General features: G+C 40.2%; 1 pseudogene; it reads left to right on the forward strand.

Moving 5' to 3' along the window:
- Positions 1 to 18346: 18346 nt before the first annotated feature.
- On the forward strand, positions 18347 to 18445 carry LOC129395232 (U6 spliceosomal RNA; annotated as a pseudogene).
- Positions 18446 to 18808: the final 363 nt, after the last annotated feature.

Here is an 18808-nt window from a genome sequence, read left to right on the forward strand (position 1 = left end):
CACTGTGCAAACTTGAGGAAGTGAGGTATATCATCAGTAATATGGGCTAATAACTGTGCTAGTAGTAACATTTCATGATTGTTTACACTGCATCAGCTTCCAGTGCTAAGCACTTTTGTCTTTTATTGTATGATTCTCACAAATCCTCATAAGATAGGTAATGCTTTTATTATCCCTTTCTCCCTTCTCAAAGGATTCTTAGGAAGCCTAGGTGTGACACTAATTATAGATGCACTTTGTAACCATTAAGGGTTAATGCAAAAAATGAAATATTTTTGTGATGTTCAATAATAGTACCATGCTGTTCAACAAGTACATATTTAATGAATAACTGCATTTGTTGAATGCCATGACAGTTGTGGGCTATAATTAAATGAGTCTCAAAATATTTTGTGTCTGTCTCCTGAACAAACCAAATAAAAAGCAATAGAAGGAATGAAAAACATTGTCATCACCAATTTGCTAATTGTATGCCATGCCGGACCACAGAAGAGAGAATTCCACAGATGTGACCCTGAGCCTCCACAGTTTACAGTCTGATGACCACCACTACCTGGAATGCAGATACAGATAACAGAGTGAAAGCTCAGTATCAGTTGATACAACACTGGGTTGTATCAAGCTCATTTCCTACCAAGGGTAAGGATCTTTCAGGAGACCGAATGAGCAGGAAAAAATTCATGAACTTCTTTTAAAATTCAAGGTGGGGGCTGAAGCCAGAAGGTTCTAAGTCTCTTAGTACTCTCCTTAGTACATGTCTCTTCACTTTCTACCACCTTATCACAGCGTTTTTTTCACCCAACCCCAATTCTGGGGAATTATTTATACATGATATATGCACTGTCATAATAATGACATATTCTTAAATTGTCAATTTCTGAAACCACGTATGTGTATCACAAACTAATATGAATGTGTGTGTGTGTGCGTGCACGCGCATATTTATGTGTGTGTGTATGAGTGGCTTCCTACACTTACACTCCCCTACTTGAAGAGAAGTGGTGCCGGCTCCCCCTGAAATCAGCCAATGTGGGAGGAGTACTGACACCAAAAACAAAGGAAATGAAATAGGATAACTGTGGTTTGAGGCTCACAGGTCAGATGAGAGGCAATGAATGAGAAAGTCAATGAGCTGAAAATGACTTAAGTACAGGCACCTCCTAGGAATTATACCCCTAATAAATGATTGTATTGAACATTTGTTTAAACTGATGTAAAGTACTTTGAAGGTTAACATCCTTTCCCTCCCTCACAATATTAAGTAGTGTAGCTTGGAGGTTGAAAGCAGATTCTGGGTTCAAATCCAGGTTCTGTCAGATTCTACCACTTACCAGCTAAATGACGTTGGACAAGTCACAATATCTCTAAGCCCTTATTTCTTTACTTGTAATGTGGGAGTACAATCTGCCCCATGAAGCTCTTAAAAGGATACAGAAAAATAAAATGTGACAAACGTCTTGCATTCAATGTATAGCAAATGACTACTTGATGGTATTTTATAGGTGACAAAATAGATGCCCAGAGAAGTTAATCTCCTTTCTTGGGTCCCCCCCGAGTGTTAACAGCAGTGCAGGGAAGCAGTCAAGCATCCTGTCTCTGGCCCATGGCTTTTTTATCCATGTGGAGCACCAGTCCCACACAGAAATCATGTTTAGGCTACAAGTGATTTTTCATATATATCTTCTTTAATTTGCATTTGTCTGCCAAATCCACACATTAGCAAGCTCAAAACTCCAATGGAAAGGCGTATATAGGATCTTCTGGAAAATTAGATCTGGAATGACCCTAGCAGACCCAAAGAACTATCTGTGAGAAAAAACACAATACCCTGTTACACCCCCTTCAATTGTGGGCAGGTATATTATTTACTTTGTGGGTTGATGCAACACAATTTTTAATCCCATGTTGGCTACGCTCTGCCACTTCCCCCCACTGTTAGTGGGTGTGTGCTCAGGCAGTGTAAACTCAGGAAGGTAATGCAAAACCAGGAAAGTAAATCTGCTTCTTATACCTCTCACCCCACATCAGCCTCCTCCTCTCTTTTTACTTCATTCTCTTCAGCTTTAAAAAAACAGAGGTAAATGTATTTTCAGTTGTCTTTGGCACAGCCCTATTTCGGAAATCATAGACAGCCAGCTGGACCAGGAGTCAGGAAGCCAGGGGCTTTCATCTGGATCTGACATTGGTTAACTGTGGGCCTTCAGGAAAGTTAGATCAGTCCTCCAGGCTTTTGTTCCTTTTCTGTACAATGAAAAGAAGACTAGAGTATTTATAAAGTGCTCACTGTGCACCATGTGACTTCAATTGTATTACTTTATTTAATCCATAAGAGAAAGAACTCTACTAGCTAGGAATATAGATCTTTAGTATTCAAATTTAAAAATGCTCAAGTTGCCCAAGGCCACAGAGGTGGCAAAGAGGAAGCTGAGTTGAATTTGAACCTAGGACCATCAGATTCCAAATTTTATGCTTGAATGAGTTATCCAGTACAATCTATAATTTTCTTTTCTGTTCTAATATTATGCTGTTATGTGAGCACTATTCATCAATATTTAGTTGGCTTAGTTTATTACAGTGAGTCATTCTTCCATGCCTTGGGGTCTTACTCTATATAGGCAGAAGCCCTGACTAAATTTACTACATCCCTTATTTAGTCAGCTAATACATTAGTTGTACACTCTGATATTGTAAGTAATGGTTTTATTGCCATTAGTGAAAATTAGTGAGCCACGAGGTGTGGTGGCTCACATCTGTAATCCCAGAACTATGTGAGGCCGAGGCAGGAGGATCACTTGAGCCAAGAGTTCGAGACCATCCTGGGCAACATGGTAAGACCCCCATCTCTACAAAAAAATACAGAAATTAGCTGGATGTGGTGGTGCATGCTTGTAGTCCCAGCTACTTGGGAGGCTGAGGTGGGAGCATCACTTGAGCCCAGCAGACTGAGGTTGCAGTGAGCCAAGATCCATGCCACTGCACTCTTGCCTGAGTGACAGTGCCAGACCCTGCCTTAAAATACATACATACATACATATATACATAAAGTAATGCTTGCCTTCATCTGATATGCTTCTTCCAATAAGAAAAAACTTTTCTTGGAAACTCTTCCCCTATCCTTCTTTGGAAACTTTATATAATTGACTTTACCTTCTATTATTTAGATTGTTTATTGACAAACCAAAATTATTTGATGTGTATGTCTAACCCATATAGAATCAGGGCATAATATGAAGGGTACTTGGTTCCTGCAAGGGTGTTTGCACAGGAATACTGGACATGAGACTACCAGCTATTCAGCATTACAGTGGAGATTTGTCCTCTTATTGTCAGGTGCCTCTCAAGTTGGACTCACATAAGAACTAAATATGTCTCAGCTATAACTTCACTACATAATGGTTGGAAGAGGAGTGCACTGGAGTGCACCCCACTCTGTGGAGGAGAGACAGGAATACTTAATATTTCTTCTGTAGTCAACCAGGTATATCATTGAGCCTAATTCTTCACATTGCAGTTATATTCTCTAAAAGTAAATATGATGCTTATTTTAGTTGCTATTGCATCCTTAGGCTAGCCCAGTGCCTAGCACATAGTAGGTGCTCAATAAATATGTGTTAAGGCCGGGCGCAGTGGCTCACGCCTATAGTCCCAGCACTTTCACACGAGGTCAGGAGATTGAGACCATCCTGGCTAACACGGTGAAACCCAATCTCTACTAAAAATACAAAAAATTAGCTGGGCATGGTGGCGGGTGCCTGTAGTCCCAGCTACTGGGGAGGCTGAGGCAGGAGAATGGCGTGAACCCAGGGGAGGCGAAGCTTGCAGTGAGTCAAGAGATCGCGCCACTGCACTCCAGCCTGGGCCAAAGTGCGAGACTCCGTCTCAAATAAAGAAATAAATAAATATGTGTTAAATAAATGAACAGGACAAGACAAACCAATAGGGAAGATAATTAGGAGCACCTGGACCTGGGTTAAATGTTGGTTAGCAATTTCAATCTGCCTAAATCTTGTGATATGAGCTCCTTAAGAGCAATGACTCTTTTACTCATCTTTGTATTCCCTAGGATTTAGCCTTCATAATAGGGGCTCAAAAATTTCCATGGGATTAAATCATCTTATAGTAAAATTATTTTAGAAGATAACATAGTGGAGGGATGCAAGAAATTCAAGTGATTTGAGAGTGATAATGATAAGGACGATAACAATCACATAATCATACAAGGTAACAGTGGAAGACAAGAGTGCTCTTCGAAAGGAGTGACGCTGTTGTTGGTGAAACTGGATCAGAAGTTGTCCAGGTAGGGGTTGTGATGTCCTCTTTCTGCTGTTTCCGTGAGTGCCAAAAGTAGAGTCAATTTATATTGATACTTTAGAGAAAGTGATTCCCTAACATTCCTCTCAGTTTTGCCCTCATCATCCCCTAATAGCCCTAAGGCCAAAATACCATAGTTATCACTGATCAGTTGTTGATTTTCCCCTCTGTTCTCATACAGAGTCACTTCCTTGGTACATGAGACCTAAGATGAATTCCAACATCTTCCCTTCCTGGACCCAGTACTGCATCCCTCTTTCTCTCCAATGACAACGTCTCTCCAAAGGGTGGAAGGCATTTTCACTGCACCCAGGACTCCTTTCACTGCCCCATCCTCTTAAAGACAGCCATGCTCAGTGATCCCAAGCTGATTTTCTGTTATATACTGTGATGCCATAACTGATTACTTCTTCTATTAAAGAAAATAAAGATATACATTTTAATTTTAGTGAAACATCCCCTGTGGTTAAGAGGACATCCTGTTATATAAGAAGCCCAGGAGTGGGAGAACAGAGGATTGAGTGACGCTTCATAGATTTCTGGTTGTAGGGTCAACTTAGAGACTGACTCAAAATTGACATAAATAGGAAAACAGTAATGGCTTTGAGGGGGAATGAGTAAGCTGGTTTAAAGTCTACAGGGAGCAATATCCTACATAGATGAATAAGACAAACAAGAAATATTCTTGAATGGAGCAAGAATGTGGGAAACATTTAAATGAGAAAACAGAGATGAAATAAAGAAATGCAGAGAGCTTTGAAGTCCACATAGAAGACTTTTGAAGATAGTAATAACTAACATTATCCACCTAGCACTCATCTAAGCTCTTTAGATATATCACTTTATGTAATCTTCACAAGTCTATGAGGTAGATACTAGTATTTTTCCCATTTTACAGATTAGGAAACCAAGGCACAAAATGATGGAGTGCCTTACCCAAAGCCACATAGCAACTAAGTGGTGAAGACAGTTGAAATTTGAAGCATAATCTCTATTCTATACTAGCATTCATTTGTCACTAACTGTGCTAGACAATATGCTGAATCTGGCCCTAGGAATCTTAAAGAGCTATGTGTAAGAGAAAAAATATTTTTTCTACCCCTTCAATTGTCAACACATAGATTATTTACTCTGTGAATTGATGGAACACAATCTTTAATCCATGGGGTTTTTTTGTTTTGTTTTTTTGAGATGGAGTTTTGCTCTGTTGCCCAGGCTGGAGTGCAGTGGTGCAATCTCGGCTCACTGCAACCTCCGCCTCCTGGGTTCAAATGATTCTTGTGCCTCAGTTTCCCAAGTAGCTGGAATTACAGGTGGATGCCCCAATAATTTTTGTGTTTTCAGGAGAGACGGGGTTTCACCATGTTGGCCAGGCTCATCTGGAACTCCTAACCTCAAGATATCCACCTGCCTCGGCCTCCCAAAGTGCTGGGATTACAGGCGTGAGCCACCGCGCCCGGCCAATTCTATGTTTTTTATACACATTCTTCTCATAAAGTGTGCGCATCTATACACTGTAAGTGTGTGTATGTTGTGGTATTTATATAATCAAATACAATTTACCACCATTGTTCAAGATCGCAAGATCGTGCTTCATTCTTATCTCTACTTTTTAGCATGGTTTCCATTAGCTATTCCTGAGAGGAAATTCACAGTCCTTGCATTTTACAGATGGTGAAAGTGGTTTAGAGGAGGTCAATGGCTTAAGCAAGGTCACAGATCAAGTTTTAGCAACATTTGGCTTAAATCGGGATCAATAACCTCTGACTGTCCAGCCTGATCCTTACAGGGTCTGCCTGTCCTGGGGCCTGGGCCACATTCCAAATTGGGTCATCTGGTGCATGCTGCCTGTCTGAAATTCCCCTTGTGGTTTTGCTCACATCTGGTGTTTTTCACTTCTCTTTCTAAACATGTGCTTTGATCCTATTGCTGCTATAGCAGAAAGATGTCCATGATTCCAAGGAGCATAGCTAATTTAGTGAGAGGTGAAAGATACTCCTCTCAACAGGACTTCTAAAAATAAACAGTATCATAGCCTCACAATGTCATGCTTGAAGCACTTCCCATAAAACCCCCGATTAGTAACTTCTACAGTATCTCTCTACAGCCCCCAAACCTCTAACATGCCTGGACTTCTAGCCCCTCTTCTCAAATCCTCAACATATTTGAAGTCTTCCTCATGTTGTTCTTCCTTTTAGTCACTCTTGAAGTAGACAGCAAGGGTGACAAATGGTTAAATGCTTTCCATAAGAGCTCTGTAGTCGTGTTTCTCCATCAGCTCACACACACTAAGCTGGGAGCTACGTATATTTACTTCCATAAAACCTTATCTACAAGCTTTCCTGTTTTATTTATTTTAGCAAACTTTGTTCCTCATTTCTGCCCCTACTTTATTTTAGTAAGTCTGTTTCTTAATTATAAAAGTATTTTCTTATTACCTTAAAATTTTTAGGTAAATAGAGAAGAATTTAAAAAATCCACAATTCCAGCACTTTACCATAGTCATTATTCATTTTTTGCTTTGTTTTCTTCCAGTTTTATTTTTCTCGTATGTGTGTATGTCTTTTTGATTGTCTATTTGCTCAGTCTTTTTTTTAAATAGAATCATAATTTACATGCAATTTTTGTGTCCCCTTCTTTCACTATTTAATATTATAAATGTTTCCCATGTTGCTACATAATCTTGCAGATAAAAAATTAGGAATGAAAATAGATATAGATTTTGACAAAGTAAATGGGAAAGGCCTTCACTGACCTCCCATAAAGCAATAGATTGTGAATATCATTTGCAGGACCCAATTCTTCTCTGAGTTGCTGGGATTTGGAATTAAGATAAAGAAGACATAAGTGAGTAGAAAGAGGCAAAACAGCCCAATGTTTTTGGAGACCAAAGATTAATATGAAGTCACAGATGGCTAAATTTAAGATTCAAGACAATTAACCTGCCCTACTGAGTAAGTCAGAGTCAAGGCTACCCAAACAGTCCCCAGAAAAGAACAACTTATCACAGATATGGCCAGAAGGAGGGCTGTTTGGGAAACATTCCTCCTGGGGAAAGAACACCTTCCCATGGGCTGTGGAAAATGATAAGTAAGTTACATTGTCCACTCCCATTTCCAGAGGGGTTTCAGAGAAGAAATGAGGAGGCAAGGCATTCTTCCTGTAGGAGGGGATTGTTGGGCTTCTTGGCTATGCTTTCTATTCTCTTGGTTCCTTTTTCCTTTTCAGTTGCCCCATTGGACCCCAACCCAAACTAAGAAATGTTACCCCAATGGGTTAAGTTGTCCTTACATAGCCAACATTCTTCAATCAAACTTTCACCCTCTCTTACCTTTCTTTGCTGACCTTCCCAAACCCAAGACATCCAGCTAGCTCCCCTGTGCCATCTCATCTCTGCACATCCACTCTTACCACACAGGGAGGCCAGTGCTGAGCAGCAGCCGCATGCCTGCTTAGCAGCAACACTGAAGCCTGATGATGAATAGAGGTACAGAGGTCTGTCCAGGTTTACTTCTTTGGAGCTGCTCTCCCTATTCTAGGAAGACCCACTGACCTATTATTTGTGTCAGGCACTTTATTCCTCACAACAATGCTGGAAGATTGGTATAACTATTCTCAAATTACAGATGAGGAAACTGAGGTCTGGGGATCTGTCTGTGTCGGAGATCCCCAACCCCCGGGGCATGGACAGGTACTAGTCCATGGCCTGTTAAGAACCAGGCCATATACCCCCTGAACTCCACCTCCTGGTCAGATCTGTGGAAGCATTAGATTCTCATAGGAGCACAAACCCTATTGTGAAGTGTGCATGGAAGGGATCTAGGATGCATGCTCCTTATGAGAATCTAATGCCTGATGATCTGCAGTGGAACAGTTTCATCCTGAAACCATCCCCACTGCTGCCCCACCTGTGGAAAAAATAGTCTTCCACAAAACAGGTCCCTGGTACCAAAAAGGTTGGGGACCGCTGGTCTATGTAATAATGCATAATATTGTAGAGAGGTAAGATAACTGAAAAAATACCCAAAGGTGCAGAGAAAAGTACAAAGCAAAATTACTCAGCATCCATTATCCCCAAAGAAGTATTGATAACTTTTAAAATATATTGCCTTTCATTGTTTCTATGTGTTCATCTATGTATATGTGTATGTGCGTATGCAAGATGATAACCCGTAATACATGAGTTTATTTTGCTTTACAAGATCAGGATTCTGTTATTTCTATGAGCTTGCTAGTACTTCCATAACAAGGTACCACAACTGAGTGGCTTAAATAACAGCAATTTGCTGTCTCACAGTTCTGGAGGTTAGAAGTCTGAGATCAAGGTGTTGGCAAATTGGTTCTTAGTGAGGACTGTGAGAAAGAATATGTCCCAGGCCTCTCTCCTGTCTTCTGCTGTTTTTCTGGAAGTCTTTGGTGTTTCTCAGCTTCTGCTGCATCACCCCAATCTCTGCCTTCCTCTCCACATGGCAGTATCCTTGGTGCATGTCTGTCTCTCCACATGGCATTCTTTTAATAAGGATAATAGTCATTTTGAATTAAGTTCCTTCCTACTTCATTATGACCTCATCTTAACTTGATTGATTATACCTACAACAACCTTATTTCCAAATAAGGTCACCTTCCGAGGTAACGGGGGTTAGGACTCCAACATATCAATTTTGGGAGGACACAATTCAACCCATAACAGCTATTTGTACGATATTGCATCTTATTTTTTTTCTACTTACCATTCTATGTTGACATTTTTGTCAGGGGAAAGGGCTGGCACATGCATATGTGGGCAGGGAGAGAAGGCCCAAGGGGAGCAGCACAGTGGGGAGCAACCCACAGCCTTGGGGAAGGCACGGCAGGAGAAGAGCATGGAGAAAGGGGCAGGGGAGCTGTCAGAGCATTGACCATCACCGTGGTTTTCCTGGTTCACAGGCTTCCTGAGGGCTCCTCAGAAACATGTGTTAGAAAAGAAAAGCTTTCCGGTCTGTCCAGTCTCCTCCATGACCACAGTTTCTCACCCACATACCATTGTCTGGCTTGGAATGGATCCTGGAGGGAGGACTCAAGAGAAACCATAGAAACAGACAACAGGAAGTAAGTGTGGGGGAAGTTTTGGACGGTGAAAGTATTAGATTTGTCAACTGGGAAGCAGTATAATATTATAATTAAGCCCTACATAGAGTCAAACAAATGTTTTCAAATCCTACCTCTGACACTCATTTTTAAAATATTTTATTTTTTGGAGCAGTTTTAGATTCACAGCAAAATTGAGCAGAAAGAATAGAAATTTCTCATATACTCCCTGTCCCCACACATGCAAAGACCCTCTCCATTATCAACATCCCCACACAGAGTGGTAAATTTTTTACAGCTGATGAACCTACATCAACCCATCATCACCATCCAAGTCCGTAGTGTAAATTAGGATTCACTCTTGGCATCGTGCATTCTATGGGTTTGGACAAATGTATGACACGTATCCACTATTATATATCATACAGAGTATTTTCGTTCCTTAAATATCCTCTGTGCTCTGCCTCTTCATCCCTCCCGAGGACAACCCCCAGCAACTGTTGACCTTTCTACTGTCTCTATAGTTCTGCTGTTTCCAGAATGTCACATAGTTGGAATCATACAGTATGAAGGCTTTTTAGATTAGCTTCTTTAACTTAATAATATGCAGTTAAGGTTCCTCTACATCTTTTCACGTCGTGATAGCTACATTCATTTTTCTGTGAGATTTTGGGCATATTGGTCTGTCTCTGTAAGCTTCCATTTCCTCATCTGATAGTAGTACCTATGCATAGGGTTGTGGTAAGAATAAAAACGAGGTGATATATGTAAAGTACTTGCCATAGCGCCTGGCAGGAAGAAGTACTTACTGTAGTGCCTGGCACTTTGTTCACTCATTTATTCAACCAATATTTGTTGTCTGCTGCTTCAAGGTCTGTGTTGAATGCTAAGGATACAGTGTTAAACAAAACTGACATGGTTCCTGTCCTCATGGAAATTACACTCTGGAGAGAAAGGTAGAGATTTAAGCAAATAAACACACAAGTAGTCTTTCATTTTAAACCATATAATAATTTGATAAAAAAACTATTTCTAAAATAGAAAAAATGGGGAAACAGATTTAATTTGGAGGGGTGGGGAGGGGATGCACTTAGGGAGAGCCACTCTGAGGAAGTAATATGAAGCTGAGACCTGAAAGTTGATTTGGAAATAGCCAGATGAAGCGCTTTGGGTGTGGGGGAACATGGGGAAGAGTGTCCCAGGTAGAGAGAGCAGGTCCTAAGGTAATAAAGAGCTCAATGGCCCATTAGAGGAACTGAAACATCAGTGTGACTGGAGTGAAATGAACAAGGGGGAACAGGGTGCATATGAGTTTGGAGACATAGGCAGATCCCAGATATTGCAGGGAGTCATGGGATCTCATTGGATGCCTATTCTTAAGAGAATGAGGGGGACAGAAGACTCAAAGGAAGAATAATAAGGGAGGAGAGAAAACCAAAAGAGAGGAATAACACAGAATAAGGGGGCTAGAGGGTGGGTGGGTGAGAGAGACAGAGAGAAGAGAAAGAGACAGAGCAACAGAGAGAGACACAGTGAGACATTTTGAAAGTCAAAAACAGAGAGGTTGAGGAGGATGAGGGCTAAGCAGGACCAAAATTTAGCAAGTAAGAAGGCCTTTGAGACCTCTGAGACAGCAGGTTCAGTGCAACGGTCAAAGTGAAAGCTAGATTACAAGGAGTTAAGAAGTAGTATGTGGTGAGGAAGTAAAGGAAGAAAAGGAAGTTAGCATATGTTTTTAGAAGTATTATGATGAAGGAAAAGAGAAAGTTTGGGTGATAGCTTAAGTGAGAATTTCTTCTTTATTTTTATTTTAGATTGGAACTTTTTGGGCATTTTTCTAGGCTGAGGAGAAGGATCTAGTAGGTAAAGATTGAAGGCAGGAAGAGAAAGGAGAACTGATTCTGCCTTCAGGAGGCCTCATTCCTGTAGTTATTTTGCCTGCAATCAGAAAGTAACAGACTCTGGTATTATGATCGGGCCAGAGACCTAAACGATGTGCAATTTCAGTCTTAGATATGGTTAATTAAAAGACTGTACAAAGTACTCCCATGGTTTTTAAAATTAAAACTATAAATCAATATAGTAATATTTTTAATTTCTGTATTTTAAAACAACTGGCTTTTAAAGAATTTAAAGAAATTCATATTAGACATAATTAAGAATGTATTCTACTTGCACTCAAGTGCTGTTACTAGCTCCCTTAATATAATCCTGGTCTCATTTTTGCATTTGATAGAATCCTTTCTTTGTACTTACCCTGGACCATTTATTTAGGCCAAAGCCCTCTTAGGGTAGCCCCAGATTTCAGGTCAGTTTGGCATCAATGGCTCTTTCAAAGGAATTTCAGTTTTAATTTCCCAGTTGCTCATAGCTTTTCTTCTGACTGAAGAAGATGGAAAAGACATTGACCCTGCTGGGTTGATGGACTCATGGAACAAGCAAGTTTCATTTTGCCTGCCCAGTTTTCTTATCAGCTAGGAATGAGGCACATTTTCCATCTCACCTCCTCCCTTTTTCTTTTCTTTTTTTTTTTTTTTAATTTTTTTTTTATTATACTTTAAGTTTTAGGGTACATGTGCACATTGTGCAGGTTAGTTACATATGTATACATGTGTCATGCTGGTGCACTGCACCCACTAACTCGTCATCTAGCATTAGGTATATCTCCCAATGCTATCCCTCCCCCCTCCCCCCTCCCCACCACAGTCCCCAGAGTATGATATTCCCCTTCCTGTGTCCATGTGATCTCATTGTTCAATTCCCACCTATGAGTGAGAATATGCGGTGTTTGGTTTTTTGTTCTTGCGATAGTTTACTGAGAATGATGGTTTCCAATTTCATCCATGTCCCTACAAAGGATATGAACTCATCATTTTTTATGGCTGCATAGTAAGCAAGAGCAAACACATTCAAAAGCTAGCAGAAGGCAAGAAATAACTAAAATCAGAGCAGAACTGAAGGAAATAGAGACACAAAAAAACCCTTCAAAAAATTAATGAATCCAGGAGCTGGTTTTTTGAAAGGATCAACAAAATTGATAGACCGCTAGCAAGACTAATAAAGAAAAAAAGAGAGAAGAATCAAATAGACGCAATAAAAAATGATAAAGGGGATATCACCACCGATCCCACAGAAATACAAACTACCATCAGAGAATACTACAAACACCTCTACGCAAATAAACTAGAAAATCTAGAAGAAATGGATACATTCCTCGACACATACACTCTCCCAAGACTAAACCAGGAAGAAGTTGAATCTCTGAATAGACCAATAACAGGAGCTGAAATTGTGGCAATAATCAATAGTTTACCAACCAAAAAGAGTCCAGGACCAGATGGATTCACAGCCGAATTCTACCAGAGGTACAAGGAGGAACTGGTACCATTCCTTCTGAAACTATTCCAATCAATAGAAAAAGAGGGAATCCTCCCTAACTCATTTTATGAGGCCAGCATCATTCTGATACCAAAGCCTGGCAGAGACACAACCAAAAAAGAGAATTTTAGACCAATATCCTTGATGAACATTGATGCAAAAATCCTCAATAAAATACTGGCAAACCGAATCCAGCAGCACATCAAAAAGCTTATCCACCATGATCAAGTGGGCTTCATCCCTGGGATGCAAGGCTGGTTCAACATACGCAAATCAATAAATGTAATCCAGCATATAAACAGAGCCAAAGACAAAAACCACATGATTATCTCAATAGATGCAGAAAAAGCCTTTGACAAAATTCAACAACCCTTCATGCTAAAAACTCTCAATAAATTAGGTATTGATGGGACATATTTCAAAATAATAAGAGCTATCTATGACAAACCCATAGCCAATATCATACTGAATGGGCAAAAACTGGAAGCATTCCCTTTGAAAACTGGCACAAGACAGGGATGCCCTCTCTCACCGCTCCTATTCAACATAGTGTTGGAAGTTCTGGCCAGGGCAATCAGGCAGGAGAAGGAAATAAAGGGTATTCGATTAGGAAAAGAGGAAGTCAAATTGTCCCTGTTTGCAGACGACATGATTGTTTATCTAGAAAACCCCATGGTCTCAGCCCAAAATCTCCTTAAGCTGATAAGCAACTTCAGCAAAGTCTCAGGATACAAAATCAACGTACAAAAATCACAAGCATTCTTATACACCAACAACAGACAAACAGAGAGCCAAATCATGAGTGAACTCCCATTCACAATTGCTTCAAAGAGAATAAAATACCTAGGAATCCAACTTACAAGGGATGTGAAGCACCTCTCCAAGGAGAACTACAAACCACTGCTCAAGGAAATAAAAGAGGATACAAACAAATGGAAGAACATTCCTTGCTCATGGGTAGGAAGAATCAATATCGTGAAAATGGCCATACTGCCCAAGGTAATTTACAGATTCAATGCCATCCCCATCAAGCTACCAATGACTTTCTTCACAGAATTGGAAAAAACTACTTTAAAGTTCATATGGAACCAAAAGAGAGCCCGCATCGCCAAGTCAATCCTAAGCCAAAAGAACAAAGCGGGAGGCATCACACTACCTGACTTCAAACTATACTACAAGGCTACAGTAACCAAAACAGCATGGTACTGGTACCAAAACAGAAATATAGATCAATGGAACAGAACAGAGCCCTCAGAAATAACGCCGCTTACCTACAACTATCTGATCTTTGACAAACCTGAGAAAAACAAGCAATGGGGAAAGGATTCCCTATTTAATAAATGGTGCTGGGAAAACTGGCTAGCCATATGTAGAAAGCTGAAACTGGATCCCTTCCTTACACCTTATACAAAAATCAATTCAAGATGGATTAAAGATTTAAACGTTAGACCTAAAACCATAAAAACCCTAGAAGAAAACCTAGGCATTACCATTCAGGACATAGGCGTGGGCAAGGACTTCATGTCCAAAACACCAAAAGCAATGGCAACAAAAGCCAAAACTGACAAATGGGATCTAATTAAACTAAAGAGCTTCTGCACAGCAAAAGAAACTACCATCAGAGTGAATAGGCAACCTACAACATGGGAGAAAATTTTCGCAACCTACTCATCTGACAAAGGGCTAATATCCAGAATCTACAGTGAACTCAAACAAATTTACAAGAAAAAAACAAACAACCCCATCAAAAAGTGGGCGAAGGACATGAACAGGCACTTCTCAAAAGAAGACATTTATGCAGCCAAAAAACACATGAAAAAATGCTCATCATCACTGGCCATCAGAGAAATGCAAATCAAAACCACTATGAGATATCACCTCCTCCCTTTTTCATACAGCAAAGGAAAAAAGTTACTGAGTTTTATTTAGTTTTTTTAAACATCAAAGTTATATATGCACATAGTTTAAAGAATCGAATATTTCTAAATTACTAATTACAAGAAACAGCATTCCCCCACTCCACCCCTTCATTTCCCACTCCTCAGAGGAAATCACTTTCAATGCTTTCACTAAATCTTTTTCTAGGGGGAGGAGGGAAATCATTGTATCTCTAAATAGCTACTTCTTAGTTTTCTCTATTGACTTTCCACTGTGGAAGGTGGGGATTCAGTTTTCGCCTCTTCCTATACCACATGGGCTTATATTTCTATGTCATTATTAAACTGACACTCAGTGTTTATATTACTATGATCAAAGAAATACTATTCACACCTGTGTTGCATAATAAATTATGATCACTTTCTTCAAAACTATTTTGCTTCCTCTGGAGTTAATAATTGTCTCATTTTTCATTTGCCTAGTTTTTCTATGCATATGCCACTAATTTAATCCATACTCCTCTGTAGTTGTTTAAGTCTCCTCTCAATATGTCCAAACAAACTTGGTATTCCATCAGTTTCATCTGGAAGAGAGCTCTTCCAGAGCCTACTGATCTGCTCCTCTCTGGGCTAACTGACCTCTAGGCCTGCTGTGCATCTGTCATCTTGGGACTTCCCTTTACCCACATCCTGGGGACTCTCTTCACCTCTGTGTTGAGTGCTCTGGTTCCTGAATTCCGCCTCTTCCTCTTTCTTGACTCACAACACTGTTTTGGTGGAGCACATTCTTCAGTAGTTTCGTAAGAGAGAGTGCAGGGAAGATATAACATTTGCCATCAGTGCCCTGCCCAAATTCTCTTGGCACTTAACATCCAGGCCTTCAAAACTGCCAGCACATATGTCTGTTTGCCTGAGGGCTTTTTCTAGCTACTGAAAGTTTGCTCAGGAAGTGTTGGGGAATTAACCCCCTTTTCCCTGGGAGAGACCCTTAACCAATGACTGATGAGAGTTAGTAGATAAATATCCCAGCTTGCTCAACCATGAGGGGGTTTAACCCTGAAGCATGCTTTCTACACAGGTCTCCCAGAGTTCCCCGATGGAGTCAAGTTCCACTGGTTCACAGTAACTTGCAAGATATATTAACTTCCCTACGATCCTTTTCTCGTTACTTTACTCCCGTACAGATGTTTACTGGGGTCATCTCCCAAATAAACTAATTTTGCTCTTATATTTTTTATTTTCCATCTGTTATTTTTCTGCTTTCCTTTCTACTTTCCAAATCTACTAAGCTTTTTTATATTTTTGCTATCATATTTAAATTTCTAAGTTTTTTTTTTGTTCTCTGAATGTTCCTTTTAAAACATAGCATTCTGTTCTTATTTCATATATGCACTAGTTCTCTTATTTCTCTGGAGATATTATTAACACTTCTTGTTTTCTTTTTCTTTCAGAGATGCTGTCATTTCTGAGTTATCTTTGGAGCATTTCTCTCCAGTGTGTCAGGGTTTCAGAGAAGGCTTTCCTAATATTCAGGCTGGCTGTCAGGGTTTCCTAAGTAAGAGAAGATGGCAGAAGGCAATGGGTTTATAATCTCCTGTTTTTTCCCAGCATGTTGTCCTTTCACACAATAGTGCCCTGTCCCTTCTCTGTCTTACTCTCCCACCAGAAAAACCTCCATTCTTGGACATCGTGGGGGAAGGGGCAATCCATCTAACAGCATGAGGAAGAGGGGGCCTGGAGCTTTCATTGTTTCCTGAACTGATTTTCAATGCAACTTACTGTTTTTAGCCACAACTTCACCCTTATTTCCAAAAGTACCTGGTGCCACCAATTGCTGAGCATTTGGGGGATTCTGAAATGTAAAGTGAGTTGCTTTACCTTTCTCATCTGCAGGCTTAGGATTCAGCTTTCTCAGGTCTCTTGATTCAGTTACCACTCATTCATCTATGTTCTAGCTTTTATTTGTTTATTTATTTATTTTTTGAGACGCAGTCTCACTCTGTCACCCAGGTGCAATCTCTGTCACAGTGGTGCAATCTCGGCTAACTGCAACCCCCACCCCCGACCTTCCCGGTTCAAGTGATTCTCCTGCCTCAGCCTCCCAAGTAGCTGAGACTACAGGCACCCGCCACCATGCCCGGCTAATTTTTGTATTTTTAGTAGAGATGGGTTTTTACCATGTTGGCCAGGCTGGTCTTGAACTCCTGACCTCAAGTGATCCACCTGCCTCAGCCTCCCAAAGTGCTGGGATTATAGGCGTGAGCCATTGTGCCCGGCCTTACGTTCCAGCTTTTAAAATTATCTTTCTTACTCTTGTCCTTTTTATATTCTTTTGTCCTTGTAGGTTTCTCCTTAAAAAAAACTCACCAAAATTCTTACTTGCTTACATATGCATAAAGAAACTCTGGAAACGCGCATAAGAAAGCATAACAGTCCTTATTTCTGGACAGGGAGAAAGTGGAAACTGAGCTGATGGGAGACATAGATGAGGGAAACGTTTCAGGCTGTGCCTCTTTGTATTTTTCTGGTTTTAAAACCATGTGAATGTATCACTTAATCAAAACATTAAATTTTGGTTGAGTTCTAGGAGGGAGTGGAGCATGTGTTTAATCTGCTGTCTTTAACCAGAAGTCTCAAGTATTGTTTTTCTAAATTAGCAGCTTCAATGTTGAAACCATGAGAAGCTACCCAGCCAAAAGCCATTCCAAACAAATCCAGAGCCATAAGCAAAAATATAGACAAATTTGGCTTTGTGAAAATTAAAGATTTATGCAAAGCAAAAACCAAAAATCAAATCAAATTTAAAAAGATCAGAAAACCAAAAACAAATTGGGAAAAAATTTTGCAACAAGTATGACAAAAGGCAAATTTACTTTAAAATATGGAATTTTGACCAGGTGTAGTGGCTCACACTTGTCATCCTAGCACCTTAAAAGGCTGAGGCAGGGCTGGGTGCTGTTGGGGGGCCGAGGCAGGCAGATCACTTGAGGTCAGGAGTTCAAGACCAGTCTGGCCAACATGGTGAAACCCCATCTCTACAAAAAATACAAAACAATTAGCCGGGAGTGGTAGCACATGCCTGTAATCCCAGCTACTTGGGAGACCGAGGCAGGAGAATCACTCGAACCTGGGAGGCGAAGGTTGAAGTGAGCTGAGATCGCGCCACTGCACTCCAGCCCAGGCAACAGAGTGAGACTTTGTCTCAAAAAAAAAAAAAAAAAAAAGGCCAAGTCAGGAGGGTGCCAGACTGCAACTCCAGTCTGGGTGACAAAGCAAGAACCTATTTCAAAAAAAAAAAAAAAAAAAGATGAAGTTTTTACAAAGCAATTAAACACAGATAAAAATCCAATAGAAAACAACAGGCAAAGGACATGAATATACTACACAGGTGAATACTTACAAATGGCTTTTAAATACGTGAAAAATGTTCAACCTCACTCATAAATTAAAGAATGAAAATCAGAACAATGAGAAAATCAGTTTTCACCTATTAGAACAGCAAAATTATAAAATCTGATAATATACACTGGTGACGTAAAGATTTGGTGGGGGGGAGTCTAAAATATTTTTAGTAGGATTAAAAATTGTTACTAAATTTGCAGTGCATTTTGGTGCTATCTATCAAAATGTTAAAGTTACATTTACCTTTTGATGCTGCAACTTCCCTATCAGACATGTATCTGCTTGCACTGGGCATTAAGACATATTTACTTGCTCACTTCAGCTGCACATATGCTAAAATTGGAAGGATACAGAGAAGATTGTCACGGCCCCTGCACAAGGATGACATGCATGAAGCATTCCATATTTTTTTTAAAATACATATTTACAACGATATTCACTGCAGCATTATTTGTAGTCACAAAAACTGTAAGCAACCCAACTGCTTACAGGAGGAAATTGGCTACATAAATTACAGTATATTCATTCACAGGGATATTAAGCAGCCAATAAAAAGAATGAGGCAGGCCAGGCACAGTCACTCACACTTGTAATCCCAGCACTTTGAGAGACCAAGATGGGAAGATCAGTTGAGGCCAGGAGTTCGAGACCAGCCCGGGCAACATGGCAAGGCCTGACTCTACCAAAAATAAAAAATTAGCGAGGAGTGGTGGCACGTACCTGTTGTCCCAACTACTTGGGAGGCTGAAGCAGGAGGATCCCCTGAGCTCAGG

This window comes from Pan paniscus, chromosome 1 (assembly GCF_029289425.2).
Source record: "Pan paniscus chromosome 1, NHGRI_mPanPan1-v2.0_pri, whole genome shotgun sequence".
Lineage (NCBI taxonomy): Eukaryota > Metazoa > Chordata > Mammalia > Primates > Hominidae > Pan > Pan paniscus.